The following is a 14,554-nucleotide window of genomic DNA, read 5'->3' as shown; positions in this document are numbered from 1 at the left end:
TCATGAAGCTTATTTTCTAGTTGAGGAGATAGACCATGAATGACATATACCATTAAAATAATTACTGATTATCGAGTAATATTAATGAGGAAAAATATTATGAAAGGAAGAAGAGAAGTCATACCAGGGGCAATTTCAGGAAAGGATGCCAGAGAAGGTGACATTTGAGAAACATCCTCAAGGGAGTGAGGGAGTAAATAGTTCTTCCATCTGAAAGAAGAACCTAGCCAGAGCCATGGGAACGTTTTGTAATTTCAAAAACTTTGAAGGTACTACTATTTACAATATACCAGCAATAAGAGACACCAATTTAATATAAAACTGCAGGAAATAACATTATAATTTATATTAGCAAAGGAATCTATGGGAGAGGAAAGAGGTGTGAACATGCTTTTCAAAAATGTTTAAAATGCCTGGAAATGAGAGGTATGAAATTTAAGTTTTGAAGTTAAGATAGAAAAGACTTATTATGCTACTGGAGCAGCAAAAATTAAGAAACTGGATAGTACCAAGTATTGACAGAGATGTATATATATACAGAAATGCTCATGTCCTATTGGCAGGATTGTAGAATTTTGATGAAATATTGAATAACCTAGCTCTAACTACTCATATTCAATGTTCATATAAACTTGATTATTGAAATTCCAATCAAGGATTTATATGCTGAAGCAATTTCCCATACTTCATAGGAGAACAGATAAAAAGATGTTTATCTCCGTAATATTTGGCAAGTCACACATTTTAGGTCTCCACCATTGGACGCATCTCATGAAGTAACATGCACAAGACAGAAGTAACAGATTGGACATATACATAATAGCATGGGTGACTAATTTAAAAATTCTAGATGAATACAAAATAACAAACTATAGTAACATTTATACATTCAAAACAGTACTCAATTTTAATGAACTATGTAAATAAGGAAGGGCACTCAAGTGAGAAATGGATCTAGGACAGAATTTTTAAAATTATTTTATTATCTCCTCATCCTTAAACTCTACCTAAAGATATAGTTAATGACATATCAGAAAAACTAGAAATGCATAATTATAAATTTGTCTGATTCAGGGAACTCATAATAATGATTTGCTTTTACACATGTACATGTACTGACATCTGAATATACTGAAGAAAATCATCACCTAATATAATAAAGGAGATAAATTATGTTCATATCAATCACACTTTTATAAGCAAGATTTAAAATAAAATATTATAATATTGATAGTTATTTTGATCTTACTAAGTACTATCACTAGGAACTGATGGCATGTAATATATTTTTTACAGTTTAGCTTTAGAAGCATTCCAGGAGCCAGATAAGAAGGCTTCCTGCTGTAACTACTCTTCACAGATTTCCTAGTAATTATATTCAATGCAGTAAGATGAGAAATAAGGGAAACAAATATCATTAATTACAAATGATTTCTATTTCAGTAGAGCTAGGACATTCAATTAATTGTTTGTCTTCCCCTCCTGAGCTGCTGAAAATATTGAGAAAAAGATAGAAATGTAACAGTTGAGCGAGAAATATATCACCTTCACTACCAATAAAGCTGATACTGGAAAATGGTGGTTATAATTGCAGTAAATGTCTCTCCTTATGTAGAAACTCAGAAATTCAATTATACAGCTTGTTGAAAGCATCCTGGACACCACAGGGGTTGTTCATGGGTGGGGCCTGTACCCTTAGCTTATCAATTGGCCAAGTGCAATTAAGGGAAATGTTCCCTATGTGTCGTTTTTTCTCCCAGGAGAAAGGACTTATATATGATACACATTTTCTTCTTCCAAACTTATCACACATATTAAGTTACTTCTTCCTTGCAAATGAGTGAATGAGAGGCCAGGGGTCCAGGAATGCTGTGCTGAGACAGCTGCTTCTACATGGAAGGACGTATTTCCAGAAAAGACATTTTTCTTAAAGGTAGTCTATTTTTAAAAAATCCAAAATGTACAACTGGAAAATAGTAAAAAGGAAAAGAATTGACAATATAGGCAGATACACGTGAAAGATATGGGAAAAAGAAACCCTTGATGCCATCCACAACTATAAAACATCTAATAATGAACTGACAATCTGGGCCAGAAATACATAAAATGAATTAAAATAATATAAAATGACTGAAATTATATCATCTTACTTTCTTTTATTAGAAAATTCAATATTGCAAAGATGTCAATTGTCTCCAAGTCTATATTTAAAAGTAATTCCCAAGCCATTTCCAATAGGTTGTCATGTGAAGCTTGACACATTTTTCTATCTAGTGGGTTAGTAAGGGATTCTTAGATTGGAGACTCAGGCAGGAGTTGATATGCAGTCTTAAAGCAGTATTTTTTCTTTTATGGAAAACCTCAGTTTATATTCTTACAGCCTTTAACTGATTGAATGAAGCCCGCTACACTATAAAGAGCAATTTTCTTTACTTAAAGGCAATTAATTACAGATACTAACCACAACTACAAAATGGCTTCACAACAACACTTAGAGGAGTATTTGATTAAATAACTTGGCATTAAGGCCTAGGCACAATGATGTATAAAATCAACTATAACATCTTGTAAGGTAAAACGGACCCAGAATAGCCATAAATATTTTGAGGAAAGAATACAGACAGGGCAACTTTTTCATCCATTCTAAATTTTCACTGAATATAGTACTATCATATTGGAGAGAGATAGATAAGTAACCTAGTGAGAGATCAGAAGATAAGGATATATGATGTTTTAATACATGTTAGAGGGACTATTCCAAGACAGTCTATACAAGATGGACTATTCAACACATCTGTCAGAATAATATGATATTCATATTAAATTAATATCTTACATTAAATAATCATTATTAAATTAATATGTGTTAGTATATATTAGCTATAATAAATCATATAAATGAAGAAATACTATTGATAAAATAGGATCTCAAATAATATCATATGTAAAATAAAGCTATAAACTTCAAAATGACAGAATGCACTGACCTGTCCCATTTTATGTGGACTTGAACATGTAATTTAATTTGACTAATGGAAAACTGCTAAGAAAATATGAATGGTGGTTTTACATGTGGCTGTGGGCTTTGACTTGCTTTTGTGCTTCTCCATCTATCATGGTAAGAACATGTCTAAGTGGACTTTGGTCTTAGAATGGAGAAATATTTAGAGTACTTTTGAACCCAGTCTACACCCTGAAGCAAAACCAATGAATCACAGGTTAGCCTAGCAGGATTACTGTTGACTTATGGTCCCATAAGTATGAAAAATAGATGTGTGTTGTTAAAGTGCCTGAGATTTTGAAGTCGTTTATAAGAGAGATTTATTTTTGTGATAGTGAATTAATACATTATAGAAAATATAGGGGATATGTGTGTGTGTGTTTGTGTGCACTTAGAAGAACAAATGCCCAATGTCTTTTTAAGCTGAAAAAATTAAAATAAGACAAAAACAAAAAGCAATATTTGCCTTCATGCAGAAATAAAATATTACTGAAATAAAATCAATGCAAGTCAAAATGGGGAAATGGGTTATGAGAAACTGGGTAGCATAGATAATAATAAATATAAAATTAAAGGAACTCCTGTATTCAAGGAAAACAATGACAGCAAGGAAAAAGTTGCCAAAAAACAACACATTCACAGAATTATTAGGATAGAAAATATGGTGAATTGTTTCATGTCATAGTAATAAATATTTGTATTATGAAATAAAAATAATATTTCTTTGTTCTCTCAGAGTAGCAAAAATATAGCAAAATGAAAATCAATGCTGGCAAATTCAAAAGAGATGGAAACATTTATCTATTTGTAAAATATTAATTTTAGTCTGATTTGTAGGACCTATTTATATTTTAAATCCATATTCCTTCAACATCAATTTTGTTTCTAAAAAGTGATCCTTCCAAAACTTATTTATGTCTAGAACTGTTTATGCAAGCATGTTTATCTCTACCTTCTGTATTAGAGCAAAATATTAGAAACACTTTAGATGCTCGTAAGTTAGTAAACATTTAATTACAATATATACAATATTATAATATTGCTACATAGTGCATATTTAATAAGAACCAGTGATTATTGTTAACCAATAAAAACTGCTCTAAATAAGTCTAACATAAGCTGTTAAAAATTTTGTTCATTATTCATGAATATGAGTTTAAATAAAAGTTTAAAATCTTATTTTTGCTATTAAAACAACTCCCTAATTGATGCATGTTAAGTGTGATGATAAAAAAAATCTTACAAGGATTTTGTAGAAATTGACAAGCTGATTCTGAAGTTTGTATAGAAATGCAAATGATTTGGAATAGCTCAAAAACTTTAAAAACAGAGGACCAAAGGTGGAGGACTTATATTATCAAATATTAACACATTATGAAATTACTGTATTGGGGCATAATGACAGACAAATAAATGAAGCATAATGGAGAGTCTGAAAAAGATTCACACATATATGGTTAACTGTTTTTTTGACAAAAGTATGGACAGTTGAATGGAGAAAGAATAATCTACAAAAGTGATGCTAAAAAAATTTTGTTTGTCATAAGTAAAACAATAAAAAATTTTACATCCCTCAATTGTCTATACTTTGCATTATATGAACATCAAATACCAGGTTATTCCTCACTAAATTAAAGCATTATTCTTATAATGGGGTCAATTTGGAATTTTTGTTATGAGTTTGTTATCGTGATGTTCCAGTCGGTACAGTAGAATAAAAGAAAAGCAAAACGCCACAATTTTGTTTATTTTTATTTCTTTTATATATCCGGAGAGAAGCCACAGTTTCAGAAACTGAGAGCAGTACCCAGAGTTGGCATGAAGAATAAATAGCTCCTCCCTCATGAGCCATACCAGAGATTACTAAGGGAGTTCTTGAACCCGTTAAAGTGATAAAAGTGATTAAGCTGAAATATCAAAAGCTATTCTCAATTATAGCTCTGGCACAATAGGAAACATAGTGACTGATTACACGACCACACAGTGGGAACTCTTCTGTCATAAGAGCCTAGTTATATAAACTGGCACACTTTTTCTTAGTTTGTGGAAGGTGCCTCTGAGTTAGAACAGGCAATCAATCGAGTTTCAAAACCACACAAAAGTATGTTTTTCGCAAAAAAATGCTACTCAGCAGCTCAAACGCAAAATTTACGTGAGGTGGAAAGAGTAAGCAACTCGGTGAAGTGACAAGATATCTAAACAGGTGTAAAGCGTGTGTCTCGAGCCTCCAGACTCCCTGGCAAGCACGCTACTCTGTAACCGAAAGAGGCTGCAGGTGCCATCTTCAGTGAGACAAAAAGACACAGACTTTGGCATTTGTGAAAAATAAATTTTGGGAAGGGCACTGCAGAGATTTCCTGTCTCCATTCCCCAATCCCTTCTGATTTTGAAAGAGGAAAATATATACATCCTGTAGAAGTTATGTAATAAGTGACTAAAGATGTTTGTAACACAAATTAAAATTGGTATATTTATCTGTAGCACAAACAAAAATACTTAGTGTATTGATTCATTTTCTTGTAACTGAGCCATAGGAGGAACTGATATTCATTCTTAGAACTCAGGAATTTTTTTTTAGTACTCTTTAGACTCCAAATAGTCTAAGAAAACTACCATTTTTGATCCCCTATTTACATTAAATACACAGAAATGCCCTCTTTATTCACCATTTCACCCACACTCATGAAGCAGGATTGTCAATCTTACTGAAAAAGACTTTCACAAAACAAAATTGGAATATTAATGCTTACAAACAAAAATAAAGCAGAAACTATACTTCCCGAGGTTTTCATCTCTTAGACATAAAATGTGTATTTAAATATCAACTTAGTTCAAATGACTTCAAAGTTAACAATCTCAATAATATAAAAAATATCCCTTTGAGGTTGAAACATTTGACTCTCACATGCCCAGCATGTCTTACCACTGTCTTCTGTCAACTGGCAAGTTATTTCTCTTTGCTTAAAATTCTTTGGTACCTGGCCTGAAGGTTTTCCCTATTACCTCAATTCTTGACAACATTCTGGACAATATGGAGGATTTCTTTATTGTTGTTTTAGCAGTCTGTATCTATTTTATCTCTAAAAAATAAATTTAAGTGTCAAAATAAGATGTCAACCTCCATTCTTCTCCTTCTCATGTGTTCCTCCTAGAGGATCTCCTCGGCATCAGTGGGAACTTTTGTACCTTGACCTCTTTACTTTATCCTCACAGCATTTCTTCTTGGCTTTACTTTGGTTCTCAGTAATTGTGGACACTTTTATCAGTCCTTGCTTATAGACACTCAAGTACTTTGTGCCATTGTTACTCAATCCCATTTAGCTCACATAAATTTTATCCAGGTTTCACTTCCCTGCATTATCTCCTCCTTTATCTGGCATCCTAAGACAGCCAGGATAAATAATCATGTATCCTCTCTTATAGGCATTAGGACAAGTGAACTGTCTCCTGTCTCATCTGAGCCCTAAAAGTGTTTTAGGGATTATCCCGTATTTTCCCACTCAACTGCTTCTCTTATTATTCACATAGTCATTTCAAACCATCCCCACTCTCCTTGAATTCCTTATCCTACTAAATCACGCTCAATCTTAGTCATAAAATAGCTACGATTTCCTGAGTTCCCAACACGCTGAACAATCTACAAGGCCCTCTGCAAAATATCACCTCACTTTATCCCCTCAATAGCCCACAGAAGAGGTTTCATTATTCTCACTTTACTCAGAGTAACTGAGTGGGAGAATGAAGAGCAATGTCAAAGTTCTGTCATAAATTATAATTGAAGCTAGAATTTGAACTCAAAATTTCAGGATCTTAAATCCTCCTGCAGTGGAAAGAAACTTCTCCTCTTCTGTACTGAAAATTGAGATTGCTAGGTGAAAACTGTCCTCTTCCCTGAATTTCTATTTGAAATACATTTGATGTTCTCTGTTTCTCATTTGCTCTTGATATTGTCAAAGCTGTTTTACTTCCTGACTTTATGAGCACCTAAGATTATTCCCTTCTGCCTACACAGAAGCTTTACCTTTGTATAATCCATCTTCTTGCTTCAATTTTCTCCCCTGGCTTCCACTATGATCAAACAACAATGATATTAATACTCAAATTACACATGAAAACATGAAAGGGAAAATGATCCCTCTTTTTTTCCCCCTATATTTTCTTTGTTTTGTTTGGTTTTTGACTTTGTGATCCCATTCTGAGTTCACAGTTACAAAACTTCATTTACCCAAAACAGATACTGAGTTTGAGTCTTCTAAACTTGGACATGGATTTACAAATTCTCATATATCTTTTCATAAAAATACAACTGCAAAACACGATGACTTTCCTCCTTGTGAGAGCCCTTGATTGTTTAAAAAAATTTTTTTTCATTGTATCATTGATATACAGAAAATGATCCCTCTTTCAATACTATTCAAGGTGTGGTCCTTACATAGTAACATTCTTAAGAGTGGTGTATAGTCCACATCCACTGTCCTTCCATCCGTTTACCCATTTTATACTGTAAGATATGAGTTTCTTCTGTCTTTCCACTGAAACTGCTTCCACCTTATCCCAACAATATTGGCAAATCCAAGTTAAACTTTTTGTTTCATGTTTCCTCATTACTTTGGAATATTCCTGTGCTAGTTTTCTACTGCTATGTAACTAATTGCCAAAACTTAGTAACATACATTTTTGTAATTGTTAAAACATGCATTTATTACCACACAGTTCTGTCATAGGTCATGAACCTGGGAGTGGCATCTTTGGGTTCCGTGCTTGGGGTGCACAAGGCTGTAATCAAGGAGTTGGCCAGTCTGCATTCTCGTCGGGGGCCCAGGGTTCTCTTCCAAGGGTATTCAGATTGAAGGACATAAGTCGCTGTGTCCTGGCTGGCTATTGTCTGGATATCACTGTTAACCCCTAGCGGCTGCACCGATGTCCTAGCCATGGGGCCTTCCTTGCACCTAATAGCTTTCTTCTTCAAAGCCAGCAGCAGAATGTCTCTCCAGTCTGCAGTGGAAAAATCTTAAATAACAATCATAAAGACCGAATGGAGGATCACGTTTAACATATTAGGTAACTTAGGGAGGGTATTAACTATCCTATCATAGCCACACTCAAGGGGTGGAGATCAAACTGGGCATTTATACCACATTAGGAATCTTGGGGGTTCATCTTAGATTTCTGCCAACCACAGATTTCTCTTAAAATTGTTTTCTTTCTTTGCTATCTCTGACACCACATTTCTATAGTTTTTCTCCTTCTCCTCTAAACTTGTCTTGAAGGTACCATGTAGTAATGAATGCATGTTTTAACATTTACAAAAATGTAAGTTACTAAGCTTTTGGCAATTAATTACATAGCAATAGAAAACTAGCACAGAAATTTTCCAAATTAATGAGGAAACATGAAACAAAAAGTTTAACTTTTGTTTTCCTCACGCTTCCCTTAACTTATCACTCACTCCGAAATCCTCTTATTCCATCTATTATCTAATGCCACCAAATTTATATGTCTATTCCTAAATGTTTTGTTTTTCAAATCCATACATCTAATGACTTACTCTCCATTGCCTCTTCACTTGGGTGACCAATATATGAAGCTAACTCATTAGCACCTCCTCCTGATCTTTGACATACACGCAAACACACAAAACTTCTTCAGTGAGCAATGTTCTTTAGTGAATAAAATAAAACCACCATTCAGAGACTAGCCCAATATTAGAAGTCAGCTCTACTCTGATTGCTCTTTTACCACTTTCCTAGCATGCCCAATCAGTCATGAGTTACTTTTTTTTTTTGGTATTATTAATCTACAATTACATGAAGAACATTATGTTTACTGGGCTCCCCCCTTCACCAAGTCCCCCCCACATACCCCTTCACAGACACGGTCCATCAGCGTAGTAAGATGCTGTAAAATCACTGTCTTCTCTGTGTTGCACAGCCCTCCCGGTGCCCCCCACACACTATACATGCTCATCGTAATGCCCCTTTCTTTTTCCCCGCCCTTGTCCCTCCCTTCCCACCCATCCTCATATTCACCTCTTTGTTAACTACATGATTTGCTAATCAGAACTGCCAACAAATTTTAGCTAATTAGACAAAAATCTTCCGAACTAGCTTTGTCCCTTTAGGTTTATTCCTGGTGTATATTTCTAATTGTTCATACTTTTTCTCCAAAACTCATCAATGCTCTCTTAGAAGGCGATTTAAATGCCCTTCAAGAGTAACATCCTGCTTATGTCCTACCTCATCATTAGGCATTTCTCGGCAGTTAGAGAGTTTGCTCCAAGTCTACTAAATTACCTTAAGATCTATTAATTTCTCTTTCCTTCTCCTGCATGCAGCACACCTTTGAACACGCTATTCACCTGACTGACTGGAACATTCTTTTGGTCCTTCTTTACCTCATTGAATTTCTTCCACCCTTGCGGTTGAATTTAGATTGGGAGTTTTGCTGTTCTTTACTCAATATGATTAGAGGATTGTCCTTAATGCTTATGCCTAATAAATCACTTATTATTACTTAAATTAGATTACTTATTCATAGAAATAGACACACTGGGTGATATGATAAGTTAAATGAATCTTAAAAGATGAATAAGTTATAAGCAAGACAAAGGCTGAGAAGCATAATAGGGAAGTAGAAAAACATTAAAGTCACAAATACAGTGATTGGGAATACTCAAGTAGCTCAGTTAATTTAGAGTATGAAGTATAAAAGTCAAAGGGTGTTTAGGAATGCTGGAAAAGTGAACACACCAAGAAAAGGACTATTAATGCCTCAACTTAATCTTGAAGTCAAGGAGCCACTGAAAGTTTGAAATCATCCACATGACATAGGTTTTATTTTTCTTTTAAATATACCACCTACGTGACTAGAGAAAAGATAAAGGTTGGCAATCCTATATGAAGACTTATTAGTAGATTATTGTTACAATCAAGGTAATAGATGATTAGAACATGAAAGCATCAGGTTGGAAAGGAAGGAAAATAATAGAAGAATAGGAAGTTAAAAGTTTAAACATTAAAAGATAGTTACTGTACTCATCCTATTTTTTGAAAAAAATTGTATATGTACATACACACTCAAGAAATAGCATAGAGCTATTCTCCATAATCGTCCAACACTTTGCTAATAATTCTGAAAACCCTTATGACAACAGAAACCATTATATTTTCAATTATACAACATTTAGTATGAATTTTGAGGTTTAATTACACACACATGCGAACACACATGTCCACAAAAAAATCATTTAATCATTCAGCTTCATATAGAATTAATTTGTCTAATTATCTAGGTAAGTGAATTCACACTTTTATTTTTTGTGCATATTATAACTTCAGTTTTTGAAAATTCTGTTCAGATAGTGTATTCAAGCCATACTGAGCCATACTTTATACACCACCAGGATTCCTCTTGAGGATATCTCCCTATCTTAATACTCATATCATCTAATCCAGGATTGGCCAATAAAACTCTCTGTAATGATGGTTATGTGCTATATCTGTACTATTTAAACACAGTAGCTAAGAGCTACATATGGCTATTGAACCCTTATAATGTGGTTAATGTGACCATGGAACTGAATTTTTAATTTATTTGATTTTAATTAATTTAAGATTAACAAGCCACATGTCACTAGTGGATAACACACATCTCAGCTTTCATGCACCAGACTTCTAATGGTTGGAAATCACTGGAACTTGATTTGCTGTAATTTGATCCAATGAAACTAAAATTAAAAATACATTTGTCAGCTCTTTTACACATGTTTGGCATTGTGCTAACACCTGCATAACAGAGATGCAAAGCATTGAAAATCACATACTCTACTTTTAAGGAATTCCATGGTTTTGAGGACTATAGTTTATGGGCAAATCCAATCTGTCACCTGCTTATGTAAAACAATGTTACTGGAACATAGCCACACCCAGTCGTACCTATCATCTGTGGCTACTTTGTGCTATAAGGTAGGTTTGCGTAGTTGCAGCTTAGGCTGTATGGCTTTGAAGTCCCCAAATACTTACTATTTGGCTCTTTAGACAGAAAGTTTCCTGGGTCTGGTTTACTGCATCACAGATGTGAAAACAAAACAAAGTTAACAATAGAAATGGGAGTAACGTGCAGTGGCATTGGGGCAGTGCACGATTGATTCTCGCTGAGTCATTCAGAAAGGGAATCAGGGAGAAATGGTATCTGAGTTAAATCTGATTGATTAACAGGTTTGTCAGAATATAACAGGTTTATATTATATATATATATATATATAATATATGTATAATTATTCTTCCTTTACTACTGCTATTTCATTCAACATTAGGTTTAGCTTATTTAAAGAGAAGCAGTATTGGAAAATGCTTAAATATCTTAAAGACTTGTATACCTGCAGTTACTATTTAATGAAAGAACAACATGCTTTACATTCATTTATGTATTTTCTACAGTTAGAATTGAGTGTTAATTTTTAAACTCCTTAATATTCAGAAAGGAAGACTTTATGAGACCATATTATAGTTGTTTTATGATGTGTGAAGGAGTACATGAATTCAGGCACTCCAAATAAAAGACGTATTTTCTATGTCACCGCCTAAAATTTGGAGATGACCTACAGGAAGATATTTTAAGACTTGAGCAGGAAGAGGGTATTATAATGCCCAGAACCCAGACCCAGCTTTCTACCTAAAACAAACATATTGAGTTCAAATTCGAAGCATGAAGGAATTCAATGTCAGTATTGGAATGGAGATGTTAATATCAGCATGATATATATGCCATGCAAGTGATTATTTAAAGAAAATGACATTTCATGTAATCAGAATCATTAGCCTATACTTTTTTAATCCTGCATGAAGCACTTGCTTTTCTATGCACAGCGTTGGTGCATTTCTACCATTGGGGTAGTAGCACTGTGGTTCAGGTAGAGCAATGGGGCAATCACAGTGACGGTAGATATTCCCAAAGGGTGGTTCAATCAATGTAAACCTAAAGGTACTTTTTGATGGTACATCTTCTCTTCCTAGCAACATGAATGGAGAAGCAGATAACCATTTGGTGAACACGAGAGAAGACAATTTAAGAATGAAGACAACAGAGGGCAAAGGGTAGAAAAGACCCTGCACATAATGTAAACCAGAGGCAGGTCGAACATTACATAAGGCCCACAGTGCTCAGACTTTCAAATGAGCCCATCAATCCTTTGTACTGCTTAATTTAGTTTAGTGATATTTTAGGTTACCTACAACTTTAAGATATCCCTACACCACGATGCATAATATGTGATATGAGTAGTCTTTAAGTTAGCTGAATTTCAAACAAAAACATTCATCTAATAGTGAAATTACAATCTAAGTGAGTTTGGAATCAGTTTTAGTTGTATTTTCAGGCCCAATAAGCATCTGCCAGTGTAATATAAGCTCCATGGCAACAATTTGTATCTCCTCTTTAGAGATGCACAGACTTTCATTTTTATAATATTATTGGATTAAAATTTGTGTGCCTTCCTGAAATATACATGCTACTTTAATTTTAAGCAAGTTCCCAAAGAGAGAAATGGGGAGGTAGATATTCATGAGGAAAAGTGGATCCAAAAATATTTTAAGCAGTGTGTGTTGGCTGGGTTGGGAGATTACCTTAAACTCAAAGAGGCTAAGAAAAAATCTGAGGCCAACAGGAAAATGTGTATGTGTACGTGCTTCCTTGTGTTAGCTGTTACAGAAATGTAATAACAAAATAAAAGAGTATTACTGAAGTAAAAATCAAGTCCTCAGTGACAAAATTTGGTTAATTAAATGTCTTATATAGGAAAAGGTTAATGACTGCAGAAAAATGCTGTAATTTCTAGGTCCAAATAAGAAATACCCAATAGCTTTTTGCACTTGGACTTTCAAGAGTTTCTCATCTCTAAGAGTAATTTAGAATGTCAGAACTTATGTATTGCTAAAGTAAAGTATGTTTAAAATTATCTCTTAATTTTCCATCCTGTCAATACTGTTTTCATCTACATACATCAAAATTTGATTTTGCAATGTCATGTTTTTAAAATGTATCATTAACATTATTATCATGATAATCATTGTTTGATTTAACTTCAGAGCATGGTTATTGGATAAGTTATGGAATTGCATTCACAGCTTAGGGTAATTATTAAAGGTAAAGTTATCAAATAAAAGAGATATACTTAAGGAATTATAATCCAACATTTATTTTGAATGCTTTATGATATATATATAGATCATCAGTGTGTTATAAAAAATTGCCATGTAACACCGTTTTTGTATAAAAGTCAAACATGAAAGAAAAGCAATATCAGCATTCTTTAAAGTTGTAAAAGAAATATTTTGTTTACAACTATCAAGAGGACAATTATAAAAGAAAACCTATTTGTGTGTTGTGGATGACTCATACATACTGTTTACATAGTTGCATTTTAAAATAATTTAATTTAGATCAGTTACATCTCTATTTGCATGTTGTATCAGTCATAACATTGGGTTTCAAACTGTCTTTGTGGATTCATGATCACACAAAACTGACTGTGAGAAATGTTGGCTGTCTAAATCTGAAAAACATCATAGAAATATTCTGTTGTTTTATTCCACAACATATTAACACGTAAATCCTACAGTAAAGAACACTTTTAAACTTCATTTAATACAACATTGCTTAAACTTATTTGGTCAAGAAAACCTTCTTTGTTCCCTAAATGATGCTAATATTTATAACTTGGAACTATTATTTCACAAATAATAAAATTTGGGATATGCTTCCTTCATATTTGACTAGTATTTTCATCCTTTTCATTTTGAATGAAAATATTTGTAATCCCCTGGTTTGGTTTTGCTTTTGAAGGACATTGACCATCTTTGTTCCACCATAAATAGTAATTTTCTTAATTTATTCTAGCCTTAATGCTAGGTTTGTGTCTCTAGGCTTAAAATATGCAAAGGCTTCTCTTTAATTAAGGTAATAACATCCTCTGAAATCAAAGATAAATATTAAATACCAGCATTCTCTGAAGGCTAGAGGACCCTAGACCAATTGCTTTGATTTTTAATAATATTTATACATGCATATTTGTTTAAGTAGGTTTTCCCAATATATTACTGCTTGTACTTTGATATAAAAGGTAGTTGCAGAAAAAAAAATATCTATTTGAGTATTCCAGGGTTTCTCCAACAGATGTCATCAGTGGAGATTTCTTATATAATGATTGCACTATTTGTTCCTCTTCCTTCCATTCCATTCGTACCAATCTAACATGAGTGTTGAGATAGGAAGTAGCATCTCTTTAAGTCAGACCAGATAGATTTAAAAATTTGAGAATGTAACGCTGAATGTCAGTATCAGATTGTACCAAAGTCTTGAAATTCTAAAGCACTGTTTCCTCAGTAAGACAGTGTCAACATAATGAATATCGTATTATGGTCTTCATTCCATAGCTACACATAACAAAATATTTTCACTCAGAAACTGTTATGCACATTTAGAAGGAAGATTGATAAATTACATCATATGAAGCCTTTCAGGGAAAACAAGGCTGCAGAGTCGCCTAGATCCTCA

Source organism: Manis javanica, chromosome 5, assembly GCF_040802235.1.
Source record: "Manis javanica isolate MJ-LG chromosome 5, MJ_LKY, whole genome shotgun sequence".
In the NCBI taxonomy this organism is placed as follows: domain Eukaryota; kingdom Metazoa; phylum Chordata; class Mammalia; order Pholidota; family Manidae; genus Manis; species Manis javanica.
This window is presented reverse-complemented; position numbering follows the sequence as displayed.